At 46.7% G+C, this 12,721-nt stretch overlaps 1 long non-coding RNA gene and 1 pseudogene across 3 annotated transcripts in view; one reads left to right on the forward strand and one right to left on the reverse strand.

Annotated features, from left to right (window-relative positions):
- The window catches only part of LOC120886918 (uncharacterized), a 66,624-nt gene that overhangs the window by 32,620 nt on the left and 21,283 nt on the right, over positions 1-12,721 (forward strand). The gene's annotated exons all lie outside the window — the stretch shown is intronic.
- LOC144377597 (DPY30 domain-containing protein 1 pseudogene) lies at positions 11,385-12,029 on the reverse strand (annotated as a pseudogene).

The raw sequence follows: 12,721 nt of genomic DNA on the forward strand, positions 1-12,721 counted from the left end.
TTCACCAGGAACCAACTATGCTGGCACCCGGATCTCAGACATCCAGCCTCCAGAACTGTGACAAATAAGTGATTGTGATTTAAGCCCCCTAGTCTATGGTTATTTTGTCATAACAGTCCAAACCAACTAAGAGAGCCTTGAAATAAACAAACAAACAAACAAACAAAAAACCCCAAACACAAAGCATCCATCAATTGTGGGATGGACTAAAAATTGCATATTCAGACAATAGATTTTATATTGCCCAGGAATTACAAATGCATACAGCAACACAGTTAAATCTTAGTACCATGAAATTGAAAGAAAAAAGCCAGATCTAAAGCCATGTGTTCAACAGCATGATTCCATTTCTGTACATGGCACCAACCTGCAGACATGCCCTTATGGTGAAAGGATCTTTGCTTGTGTAGTGAACTATACAGCAGCTTAAGGAAGTGCTGATTGGGACTGCCAGCTGGTGGAGATCAGGGAAAAGGAACTGCAAGGGACGAGGTATAATTTGGATGAAGCTGTGTGGTGGCTATACAGGTGCTTGCTTTGTGATAACTTGCTAGGCTAAACGTTTATATTTGAGCATAGAGGTTACAGCAACTGTAAAAACCCTTTTGTGTCATTTTGTTGAAAAAGGAAGGTTGCTGGAGGGGGAAGTGGAGATGAGGGGTTCCCTCCTGGTTCTTTTATGTATTTAATAACATCTTTCTCTGTCCCTAACACCCTTGACCCCAAATTCTTATTAGAAGCTTGTGCAGGAAAAGGAGAGGGCCCTTCCTCACCATGTGTCCCCTTTTTCTGCTTTTGCAGCTAGACAGGGCCTCTGCCCTACATGGAAGGCTCTGAACCAGTCAACTGAGTCAGATCTAATGCTTCTCATTATAGGGCATGCTTTCCTACTTCTTTGTGTGCCTGCTTGCTTTCATGGGTTGCTGGATATTGTGCATCTTACCTTGTTGGATGCTGGAATTTTTTTTTTTTGAATTCTTATAAAGATTCTTTCTCTTTCTTGTGAGATGCAGTGAATTTACTTAGAAACTCTTTGGTCATGTTGACTATTGCTTTTTGATATGTTAGGAGGTTTTGGAGAAGTGCTCAGCCTTGGGCTAGGTCCAGGCTGCCCAATGAGTGTTCTGCTAATACCCAGTGAAACAGGAAGTGTCCAGTCTGGCATGAGGGAGCTTATAAAGGCATCAGAACCAGCCATTGTCCTTTATTTCCCTAGGGTGGTTTTGCCCTGACCTCAGGCTGTTTCTTTCTATGCAAGCAGCACTGAATACTCAGAGACCTCTACGGATCTCCAGGGATGACTCTTGCCAGTTCTGCTTCTGTCTTGAAAACTCCAGTCACGTTGGTCTCCCTGGACTCTCAGTCCTGTTATGTCCACCCAGGGAGCCCACTTATTCTTCCAGGACCCCCTCCTTCACTCTGTAGCCTGTTCAGGCTCTGTGAGGGCACACTCTGTCCATTTCCCATCTCCCAGGACCACCGTCCTTCTTGTTTTGATAATCCATTGTTCACTTATCGTGGCTAGTTTTGTTGCTTGCTTCAGAGGTGGGGGAGGCAAATCTGATCCTTGCTACTCCATCTTGGTAGAAGAGGAGGGCAGGAGAAGATTGGTTTAAATGTGGGAGTCATGATGACATGGTCTACTCATGGGAGCACTCTGGTAAGAATGAAAAATTGATAGTGCAAAAGAGAGAAAGGAGAACACACATAAGTCATGTCCTTGACAGAGGCAAAGGCAGGATTGGGGACAGCAGTGACAAGGGGCAGGACCACTGGTTCTCAGGAAAGAAGCCTTTGGCCACAGACGGGGGCAGGCAGAGGTCTTGAAATTTCTCTGTGAGTACAGTTAGTTGACTGGGGAATCCTTCATGATGCCTATGGAATTCTTGTGGCCCCATGCCAGGAGGGCTGGGGGTGAGCCCAGCTCATACTGGTCTATTTCTGGCCTGAGGCAGCTGCACGTGTCTAGGTAGGATTCTCAAGTCTTGCCTTATAACTGCCAAAGAAATGGGGTCCCCTGGATTCACCCAACTGAAGTCACCTTCATAACACTCGTTTTCAAATGTGCTCAGTCCATGCAAATCTATCCCACCAGGCTTGCTGGTCTTCTCGGGGCCTGGCATTTCCTTGGCCTTGGATCTACAGCCCTCTTTCTTTAAAACAGGCCTGAGAACTGCCCTTGTGTTTGGGAAAAGCCAGAAACACTCAACAAGCCTCTGTCCTGAAATCCTCAAGAACAATGTATCTGTTTCCACTGAGGAACAAGAGCCTCTGTCTAGAAAATCCAAGTGACCTTGGCAACAATGCTGCCCGCAGCACATTCAAGTGGACAGCTCGGCTCCCCGCCCTCTCCCTTCCACACAGTCCTCCGGCCTCTCCGTACACTGTGGGGCTGTCTGTGTAGAAGCCAGAGGGCAGCCCCCCATGGGTGTCTGGCCTCACTGACTGGTAGAGGCTCAGTGTTTCTACAAGACACAGGACAGAGGCAAGCTCCAGTCCCAGTTCTTCCTCTCCCTGGATAGATGTGTCTGCATGACCTGTCTTCTTAGATCACAAAGGAGGTCCAGTCAATCTGTGATGGACCAAGACAGCCATTCTCTGGTGGTCCTTCTCTGCTGGAGCACAACACAGGACCCAAGAACATTAGTCTTTCTTTCTTCATCCATTACTGGCCTTTGGAAGGGAACAGGAGGAGTGTCCAGCTTCATCTCCTTCTTCTTGTCTATTCCCAGAGGCACAAGCTGCATGGGTGATGGGTCTTTAACAAACCAGACCTAGGAGCAGTTCCCTGGCCTCTATGGCCAGGCAGTCCATGCTCGACTCTGTTCTACTGAAGGTCTCCAATGAGGATGTCTGTCCACTGCAGCCTTAGACTGCAGCCTCTTTATGGGCCCTGTGGACACACCCACACTGAGAGCTCAGCCCTGAGAGCTCTTCCCAAGCCTTTGTTTGGATGCAGTCCCACCCCTGTGTGGACCAGCATTAACTGGCATCTCCAGCCTCTGTGCTGTGGAAGTAGGTCCCAGGCCAGTCCCTGGCAGCCAAAGCCAACCTCCAGCCACTCTTGCTTCTCCTGTGGAAGGTGCTGTATGCCTCACTCTGGCTTTTGACTGACCTATATCATTTGGAGTCTCCTAGCCCCAGACCACCAGGGTATATCACTTTTCACAACTCTTTCTCTGAACACTTCCATATGCAGGCAAGATTATATAGGCATGAATGGGGAAGCTGGAGGAAGAATTGGCAGGTGCTGCTCTAGAGATTACCATCTGGAGGAGGATAAAGACTCATCATCAATCTCACCATTGAAGTAATAATTCCGGCAACACTAATGATGGGAGGGTCCTATGTGCTGGGCTCGTGGCTTTGCATGCTTTGCCCCATCTCCACTGGCAGCTCAATATCCTCATTCTACAGATGGAGAATGTGCTTAAAGAGCTGAAGTGACTTACTTAGCTCACATAGCTGGACATGTAACTGCCAACATGGTAAGACGCTAGGATCAGTGACAGTGAGAGAAGAGGGACTTTCTGGCTGGGTAGACTGGGTAGGTGCACAGAGGAGATGTCATTGAGCTGGGCCCAGGGGACAGGCAGGACTTGGACAGAAGACAGGGAAGAAGGACAGAGAATCAACAGTGCAGACAAAGGGAGGTATGAATAAGCATGCTTGCCTCAGATGGAGCAAGTGCTTGGAAAGCAGGGGAGGCTGCGTAGAGGAGGGTGGAGTGAGATAGGCTTACAATTGGGTCATGCAGTTAATCACTCAGTGCTCGGAGGCATGGAAGGACTTTGAGTTAGAAAGTATCATGCTTGGAACTACCCTGGTTCCAAAGGGCTGGACCTTTGCAAATCAAAAACAGGTTTGTTGTTGAGTCAGTCACTAGGAGTACACAGTGAGAACAGACTTTTGGAGGTCCACTTCTTCCCTCAGCCCTGCACACTGGGCAGCTGCCCACTCCTCCCTGCCCCCTGCCACAACCCCTGCCATGCTGACCAACTGTGGTTTTTGCTCAGCCTGCCTGGTTCCCACCCCACTCGACTGAACAGCAGCCCACTGAGCCCTTCCTGAGCAGATGTCCACCCTCACTGCTGTGTCTAGACAACAAACACTACTAGTGCTGGGGGGGAGGGAGCATGGGTGGGGGGACCAGGAAGGGACACAGTGGGGGGCAGGGTGACTGGCCAGAACTACGTCTGAAATCTTCTTCAAAACCACAGTCAGGCTTGTTGGAAAGTATTCCTTCCTTGAGACATTGCAGTTCTGCCTCCTTGAATCACCCAGCCGCTTCCTTCCTGTGTGTATCTTACGCACGCTAGGACGGGGCGGGCTCAGCCTGTATGTTTTTGTTTCTTTTAAGTTTTTGTCTATGTTTTGTTGCTTTGGTGAGTTGCAGGCTATGAGGGCGGGATTACTTCTGAGGAGACTTTGTCACTGTGCAGGATCCTGGGTATGGCTCAGGCTTTGTCTGCAAGATAAAAATCTTTGTCTGTGCAGATCAGAAGGAGGAAGGGTTCTCAGCGCTGTTAGGACCTTTCCCATGTGATGATGTGTTTCATCTCTACACAACCTGAAGAGGTGGCTTTATAGGTAAGATTTTTAAGGATCAGGGAGGCTTGAGAGCTGGCCAAGGTTTTCTGCCTCAGGAGCCCGAGTCCTTTCCTGCAGACAATGTCAACACGCCCCCCAGTGTCTGTGGCAGGCGAGGGCAGTCTCTGCTAGAGATCTTTTTACCCTGTGCTAAAAATGTCTACCAGCCTATTTCCTGACAAGCCCAGGGACTTTTGGCTGCTACTTTTTCTTTCTCTTGAAGTAAACAGAGTAAGAGAGCTGTACAAACTTCTTCGACTGTGACTCACAGGAAATTATACAAGTGACATGGCCACCCCATTCACATGTGCATATATGTGTATAAGCACATGCATGTCTGGATGTGTGTATATAATCATGTGTATATATCTATAACTGATATCATTTTCATAACAGAATACTTACTCTTACATGTGATAAATCCACCCTTCAGGTACTGTAGGTGTTTGTATGTATGTGTGTCTATATAGATGTCTGTACATATATACACAGTCTCCAACTTACTTGACTTATGATTTTTTAACTTCATAATTGTGTGAAAGTGATATGCATTCAGTAGAGATCATACTCTGAGTTTTGGATTTTGATTTGGTTCTTTTCCCAGGCTGGTGATATGTAGTATGATTCTCTCTCGCCTGAGGCTGGAATAGTGACAGCAAACCACAGTTCTCAGTCACGAGATCACCAGGGAAACAATCAACGCTTCAGCAGGCTGTGTTACTAAACAAGGACGTTCTGTAGTTTAGGTGTGTTCAATGCACTTTCCATTTATGACCCTTTTTGACTCACAATGGTTTTATGAGGATGTAACCCCATTGCAAATTGAGGAGCATCTATACATACATATAAATGTATATTCATAAACCATACCATTTTCATTAAACCACACCCATGATGGTGTTACACTCTGTGTGTGATACACTCCCATTTCTACCCATTGATAGTCTTCCCAGACCTTAGTGGGTCACAATCTGAAGCCTGGAAAATACTGAACAGGAAGAAATTTTGTCTGGGGTTCCCCAAGAGTCCTGGCATTTGGCCTGGACACCACGTTCCACCTAGTCCAGCACATGCATGTATGTGTTCCTGGAGGAAGGAAGGAGCACTTTTGTTACTAAGGTTTCTTAGGGGATGAAAGATTTTGGGGGTCCCAGGTATGATGAGAGTTTGCCTCTCCAAAGGTGTGAGTTGGTGTGGCAGCATATTGCAACTTATTGAGTTTCTCTGAGCTCCCTGAACCCTTGTTTTCTCTAAACATAGGGGATAATGATAATAACCCATGCACAGCTGGAGGCTCCATTCACATCTTGACTCTTTGTGTGGCAGGTGTGTAGGGTGGATGTGCTCCTAATTCATACTTGACCTTGAGGTTCTTCTTACTCTCACAGCTCAGCATGAGTGGGTGCAGGTGGCAGGAGTGGCAGAAGGCAGGGACCAAGGAGCTCTATGCACTACTCAGGTTGCCCCGGGCGTGGGGGGGGGTGTTCCAGACTAAGAGGTTGGTCAAACAGGAGTGCTGGGGCTTGTTTCCTGTGGCTCTGAGGCCTCTTTACTCCATGTTTTGTGGGAAGGTTACCCATCTGGGGCCTGACAAGTGAGCCCTTTTTCATAGTCACTATCCTGGCAGGCGGCCACAGTGGCTAGGAAAGGAACTAATATCGAGCCCACCACCCTCCTAGAGCTTGGGCCACCAAGCTGCAGGGACTTGGCTGCCCCATTCAATGTGCCACCATAAGGCTGAGTCCCCACATCCCTTAGGCAACCACTGTGGGAGTGGCTGCAAAGTTCAAGCTGCTCAGGATTCGCCTTCCTCAGGATACTCCCAGGTGTGTGTGAGCCACCAGCCCTGCCCCTCAGGGTCCTCTGAGATGGATTCATTTCCCCCTGGGCACTTTCATGGAGTACAGGCAAAGGTGAGAGAGAGAGCAGACATTTATCATCTTTCCATGGAAAGAAACTCCCTGGACCACATTAGAGATGACCCCAGCTGTTTAATACTCCACAAAACTGCTGTGAGGTTCACATGGCCATTTCTGGGAGCAGCTACCTGCCAGGGGACAGGGTCTCAGAGTGCCAGTTATCCAAGTTGTCTAGAATGGGCAATACAGTAGGACAGCTAGGTGCCTCTTTTTTTTTTTTTTTTTTTTGTCATGCCTCATGCTGGGGTTTGCTTTGGTGGCCCTGTAGTCATCTACCAGAGTGATGTGGTAAGCCCATCCACATTTTACCTGGCAGCTCTGCCTTCTAGACCTTGGGCTCTGTGGTTGAGCCTCTGAACCTGAAGTCTGCATTGATTGTGAGCTGAGGCTGCTGGCCTGGGCTAGCCAGGGCTGTTCCCTAGACAGCAGAGATGGTATGCAGAGAGTACTTGTGGGCAGAACCCACTGGAGGAGCCAGACCCTGCAGGCCCAGGACGGAGAAGCTGCATGTGTTCCCAGGGACCCATGAGCCCTCACATGGTAGGCTGTGGTCTCCTGTGGCTAAAGAAATCCTTCTCCACCCAACTTTACTTGACAGGATCTCTATTTCCCTAGCCTGCAGTGGGACATGGGTCACAAGTTATTCTTTCACAGGGCTGCAGAGGGGGCTCATTCAGTTGACCTCTAGGCCACTCCATATCAGAGAAGGGGCCCGATAGCAGTCTGGGGGTGCACCTCATTTATGCATGTCCTAAGCCCCGGACCCACAGGATATGAGATGAAAGGGGAAAAAGATTGGATACTAGAGGAATGTTCAGGGGTAGCTCCCCTGCCAACAGAAGAGCCTGTGTCTTTTTTCTCCCACACCAAGACCAAGTCATTTTCTGCTTTTTTTTTTTTTTTTTTTTTTAACTAAAAGGTTGTTTTAGAGGAAAGGGTGCTTCCTTGAATTCTAGCCTTCACTAAATGAAGGCTTAATTCTTCACTAGGTTTTGTAGCCCAAGGGCATTTGGTAATTGTATTACTCAGGATTTTTTCATTTGTAATTATTTGACAATATACTTTGAATTCATCTAAACAGAAAGAGAAAATGCATTGGTGGTGTAACTGGGTCACACCTTCAGGCACCATTGGATCCAGGAGCTCAAATTGCATACTTATCTCTCTCTCTCTCTCTCTCTCTCTCTCTCTCTCTCTCTCTCTCTCTGCCTCCCTCCCTCCCTCCCTCCTTCCCTTCCTCCCCTCCTCCCCCGCTTCCTCCCTCCCTCTAATTTCTCTACAATTCTGTTTATCCCACTTCTTGGCTTTTTCCTGAGGCCAGCTCCCCCATATGTTGGCAAGAAGAGTATCAACAGCTCCAAGTTTAGGAAAACTAGAGATCCAGAGCACAGTGCTTAAAAGAAAGTCCTTGGGTTCTCCTTGAATTGGTTCCCTTTGGGCCCTACCCTGAACGGATTCCTGTGGCTGTGTGGCAGAGCTCTGGCCTGGGTCCTGTGCCTACTGCTGTGCACGAAGGAGGTATATATACCAAGGAGGAAAAGGGAAGTTGGTCAGACAGCCCCTGGCCTCTGCAGTCTATCCCCATATGAAATTCTCTGCTTGCCTCAGTGGTGCATGAATTTCTATTTAGGGCCTCACAGGGAGGAAAGATGGTTTATTTGAGGGTGACTTCAGTTAATACTTCACAGAAATCTTCTTCTCCATATCACCTCAAGGAGCACACATTATTGTGACTTTTAAAAAGTGAATTGGAAGGCTGTGCAATTATGCAGCTGACAGATGACATGGGCAGAGCCTCAGGCAGCCAACCTCCTGCCACCAGTCTGTTGGTAATGGAGACTTCCAGCACTGAGCCCATCTGGTTCTCCTCTTCTTCCAGGCCCTGGGAGATGACACTCCTAGAATCCTCACAGTACAGTCAGGTGACAGATTCTGGCAGTGTGGACTGGACCTCCTGTCACTTCTAGAGGGAGGCATTTTCTTGCTATCCTGGTTCTCCAGGCCTTCTCCTACTTCCCTGCCAGGATGACCATGTAGGAGATCTTCTGTGGGGATGGAGCCACAAGATAGATGCAACCGAGAAAGCTGTCTGCCACGAGGACAGCTGTGTTCCTGAGCTGGTCAGATCTGAAGAGCACTGTGTGCAGGGGGAAGATACACATAGTTAAGCTCAGATTTGGTGTTGTTTGTGGCTGCAGCTTCTGTGGCCTCTCTAACACCTTCACAGTCTCTTAACCAATTTGAAGCATTTCCTGGCCCTGTGATGGTCACAATCTACTCATCCTCTCAGTTCCTTATGATCTGTGCTCCTACTTTCCTTCTCTGTTAGATATACCTGGGTGGCCTGTTGGAGATGCTAATTTGAGCCTTTTTTTGGGGGGGATAACTTATTTTGTAAATCAAACAAAAATTGTATATATTTAGATATACAACATGACATATATAGTGTGTTTATGTATGCATACACACATATACATACATACATATATTGTGGAAAGGTTAAATCAAGCTTTTTGATGTATCTATTACCTTTTTCATCTTTTTTGGAATGTGTTTGAGTAAGAGCAAAAACCCTTAAAAATATACTCTTTTAGTAGTTTGCAAGTATGTAATACATTGTTATCAACTATGGTTACCATGTTGCAGTAGTTATCCTGAACTTATTCCCCCTCAGTAACTGAATTTTTGTGTCCTTTGGCCAACATCTCTCATCCCTCTACATCCTCTACCCCAACCGTCCTGATGTTTTACCAGGTGACCTGCGTTAATCTTGTTTAGCCATCAGGTAGCCTTATTTCCCACCAAACATTCTCTTATCCTTAAATCATAACCAAACTGAGCTTTCTCTGGGGATTCCTCACCTGGACCTGTCCTGTCCTGTCTCCTGCATGGGGCTTTGCTCCCTATTTGCACTGGTGCACACCACTGCAATCCTTTAAAGGACTCCTAGACTACTCTCCCAGATTCCAGACCCGATTCATCTTGGCTTGGCATCTGGGCTTGTCTTCCTCCCTATAGACTGGGGGTTCCTGGAGGGTAGGTGAGAAAGTTGGGAGTGCAGCCTCTTCCCCCAAACCCACACATTCCTATGGACTCTTTATTTGCCCACTGAGCCCACATTAGGAGAACCGGGCAGGCTTTAATCTATCAGAAGAGTCACGGTGGAAGATGGTGCCCCGCCCCAATCTTTGGGGTAGGGGAGGAGCCTGTAGCGCTTGGGTACAAATAGCCCCTAGTGTGGCAGACGTACTCCCCACCCGCGCCCCCGACAGGCTGATGGGGTAGTAGTCTGCGGAGAAGGAGGAGGCAGCCTTTCGCAGTTCCCAGCAACAGCTCCGCCCGGTGGAGCAAGCAGAAAACGCGAGTCCAGGTCATGGTGACCTGCCAGAGAGGGAGGCTGAGGGTGGGGCCGGGCGGTGACTGCAGACCAACCCAGGAGTCGCCCAGTGCAGGTCCACCCGGGGCCACAGCACTGCTTACTGCTCCACCCTCCAAAGCACGCTCTTCCTGCAACACCCAGCCTCAACTTTACCCAGAACTTTTTTAAACCTGGAAGCTGGCTAGAGGACCTTGAATTTTTAAAAGGAGGTGTATCAATGAAAGACAAAGTAAGGAGTATTAGTGTAGGGTGAGTTGGCCACAGAAAACCTTTGATGTTTTTTATATAGCTATGGGACAGAGCAGCTAATTTACATGTAACCCTTACTGGCTGAACTCTTGTGGGTACTGAAAAGGGGCTGGTGGTGATGGTGGTGGTGGTGGTGGTGGTGATGATAATGATGATGACGACGACGACAACGACAATGGCACAGTACCAAGGGCATATATTATTATCCCAACAATCTTTCTAAATTGAAGAACACGTGCATCACTCTAAAGCATTTACCTCCTCTCAGCCTCAGATTGCATTTACTTTAGCAAACCGTTCCCAAACTAACTTAACAATGCCAACATTTATTTTGCTCACAAATCTGCAAATTGTATGGGACTTGGCTGAAGGAGCTGTCTTAAAGTCCCCACTTGCTCTCAGGAGTACTTCAGTCTTTCTCTGCCCTGGGTCACTGAAGCCTATTTGGAAGTTTGGGAGTTGGTGATGGGGTAGGGGCAGTTGTGCTGGCTGCCAGGATCTGCAGAGCTACCCAGCAGTGGGTAATTCTGCACCCTGATGCTGGAGAGTCAGGAACAAATGGCCCTGCTCAAGTTCTCCAAAATCACTAAGCAGTTAAACTAGACAGGAGAAGGGTGGATTTAAGAGTATGGTGAATTGGTAGTCTAGGCTTTCTTCACAACATTATTTTTTCACAAACTCCAGGAAGCCTGAAGCCCAGTGCCCTGGTTCATGGATACCGCCAGTCCATGACCTGATTTACACTCAGCCTCCCACAAACCCTGCTAGTCCCAGCAGATGGAGAAAAACATTTTGGAAAGGTCTAGCTAGATGTGGAGGGAATCTGAGAGGGGATCCTAGATGCCCCATCCTTTGGCCTACAGGGTGATGAGAATAGGCCTTTGCTTTATTTATTTAAATTTTTTTTCCTTTGTGGTGATGGGGATCCAGGGTCTGGCACATGCTTAGCATGTGCTACACCCTCAGCCTGAGTATTTTTATTCTCATCAATTCATTGAATTTTGTTTTTATCCTAATGCATGTGTTTCTTTTAAAACACATTCCTCTCATCTCATTTCTGTTTTCCTAGCTTCTTATGTTGAGTATTCATCTTATTTATAGTCATTCCTTTTTTTCTTAGAAATAAAAACAGGCTGGTGTTATGTCCTGTATATTTTGCTCAGCAGTTTCATCATCATTCTGTCTATGTGATTGCAGTTTTTATTTTCTCTGTGAGTGGACATTTCTTTTTTTTTTTTATTCTTAGATTTATTGATCCTGCAAATCTTGATCAATGTTTAATGCGACATCAGAAAACATTGATTCATCAAGTTCTTCTACTCTGCTCAAGTTAGGTGCTCCATATCTATCACTAATTTCAGCAAGTGTTTTGCTTGTGTCTAGAAATCCTTCCTCTGAATAAAAAGTATCCTCACTCTTAGGCATACTTTCCACACTTGTTCTCATCTCCTTCTCTAATTGTTCTTGAGTTCTCTGAAGTTCTTCTAGTCTCTCTTTCTCTTTTTTTTGCATTTCCAACTCCATTTGTAATGCCAGTTGTTGCTGCTGCAACAAGAGCTCCTCTGCCTTGAGCCGCTCCATAATTTCCTGCTCCCTCGGAGCCAACTCTCTTTCATGCTCCAAGTCCACCATTTCTTGTTGCCTCAGTTGTTCCATGGTTAAATTTTCCTTATACTTGTAAATCCACAATGCTAAATATTCTATTGGATCCGCTGGGCGAACTCTTGCTACTTCTGCAAGACCTAGAGTTAGACACATTCCAAGGTGCTTTTGAAGATATGACGACTCCATTTCTAACCCCTAAACAAAAACCTCTCCACCTTGTGATCCTCCTGCCTCAGCCTCCTCCGTAGTGTCTGAGTTTACAGGCATGCATGACCAGTGACCAGGCCAACTTCCCAGGTTCTGTTTTAATTTATGGGTGTAGCATTACTGTTTCAGAGGTCTTCATCCATAGAAGGCTGGCCCCATTGCTAGGGTCTTTAGATGAGGCTGAACATCATGGTAGAGTGTGTGGCCGAGGGAAGCAGCTCACATCATGGTGATCAAGAAGCAGCTGGACATTTCTTAAGGAGAGTGATTTTAAACTTCAAGAGGTTAGACTTGAAAAATTGAGGTATGATTTACATATGGTACATTTTAAAAATTTCCCTAGTCACTAACTTGTAGAATTATTGTACTGAGATTTTAATATCTCAACATACTTTCTGCTTTGGGATGTTTATTGAGGTTTTCCCTGGGTAGCCAATATATAATCAATTATATGAATATTGCTTAAGTGCTAGAAAACAGTCAAGTTTGATATTAAATTTGATGTAGATATGGCTCACAGGCTACAAGCCTTGACCACAAAATAACATGCATGTTCTTGTTAAAATAAAACAATGAAGGCATGATGAGCTCCCCTTTCCCACCCATTGCCAAGGGCACAGTCTTTCAGGGAATATAGTGCATGTCCCTGTAGCAATGGACAGACTCAAGTGCATATAGTCAGTTTTTGTTTTGTTATTGTTGCTGTTGTTTTGTTTGGGTACTGAGGATTGAATCTAGGGAAGTTCTACCACGGAGCTACATCCCCAGCTCT

This window comes from Ictidomys tridecemlineatus, chromosome 5 (genome assembly GCF_052094955.1).
Source record: "Ictidomys tridecemlineatus isolate mIctTri1 chromosome 5, mIctTri1.hap1, whole genome shotgun sequence".
Classification (NCBI taxonomy): domain Eukaryota; kingdom Metazoa; phylum Chordata; class Mammalia; order Rodentia; family Sciuridae; genus Ictidomys; species Ictidomys tridecemlineatus.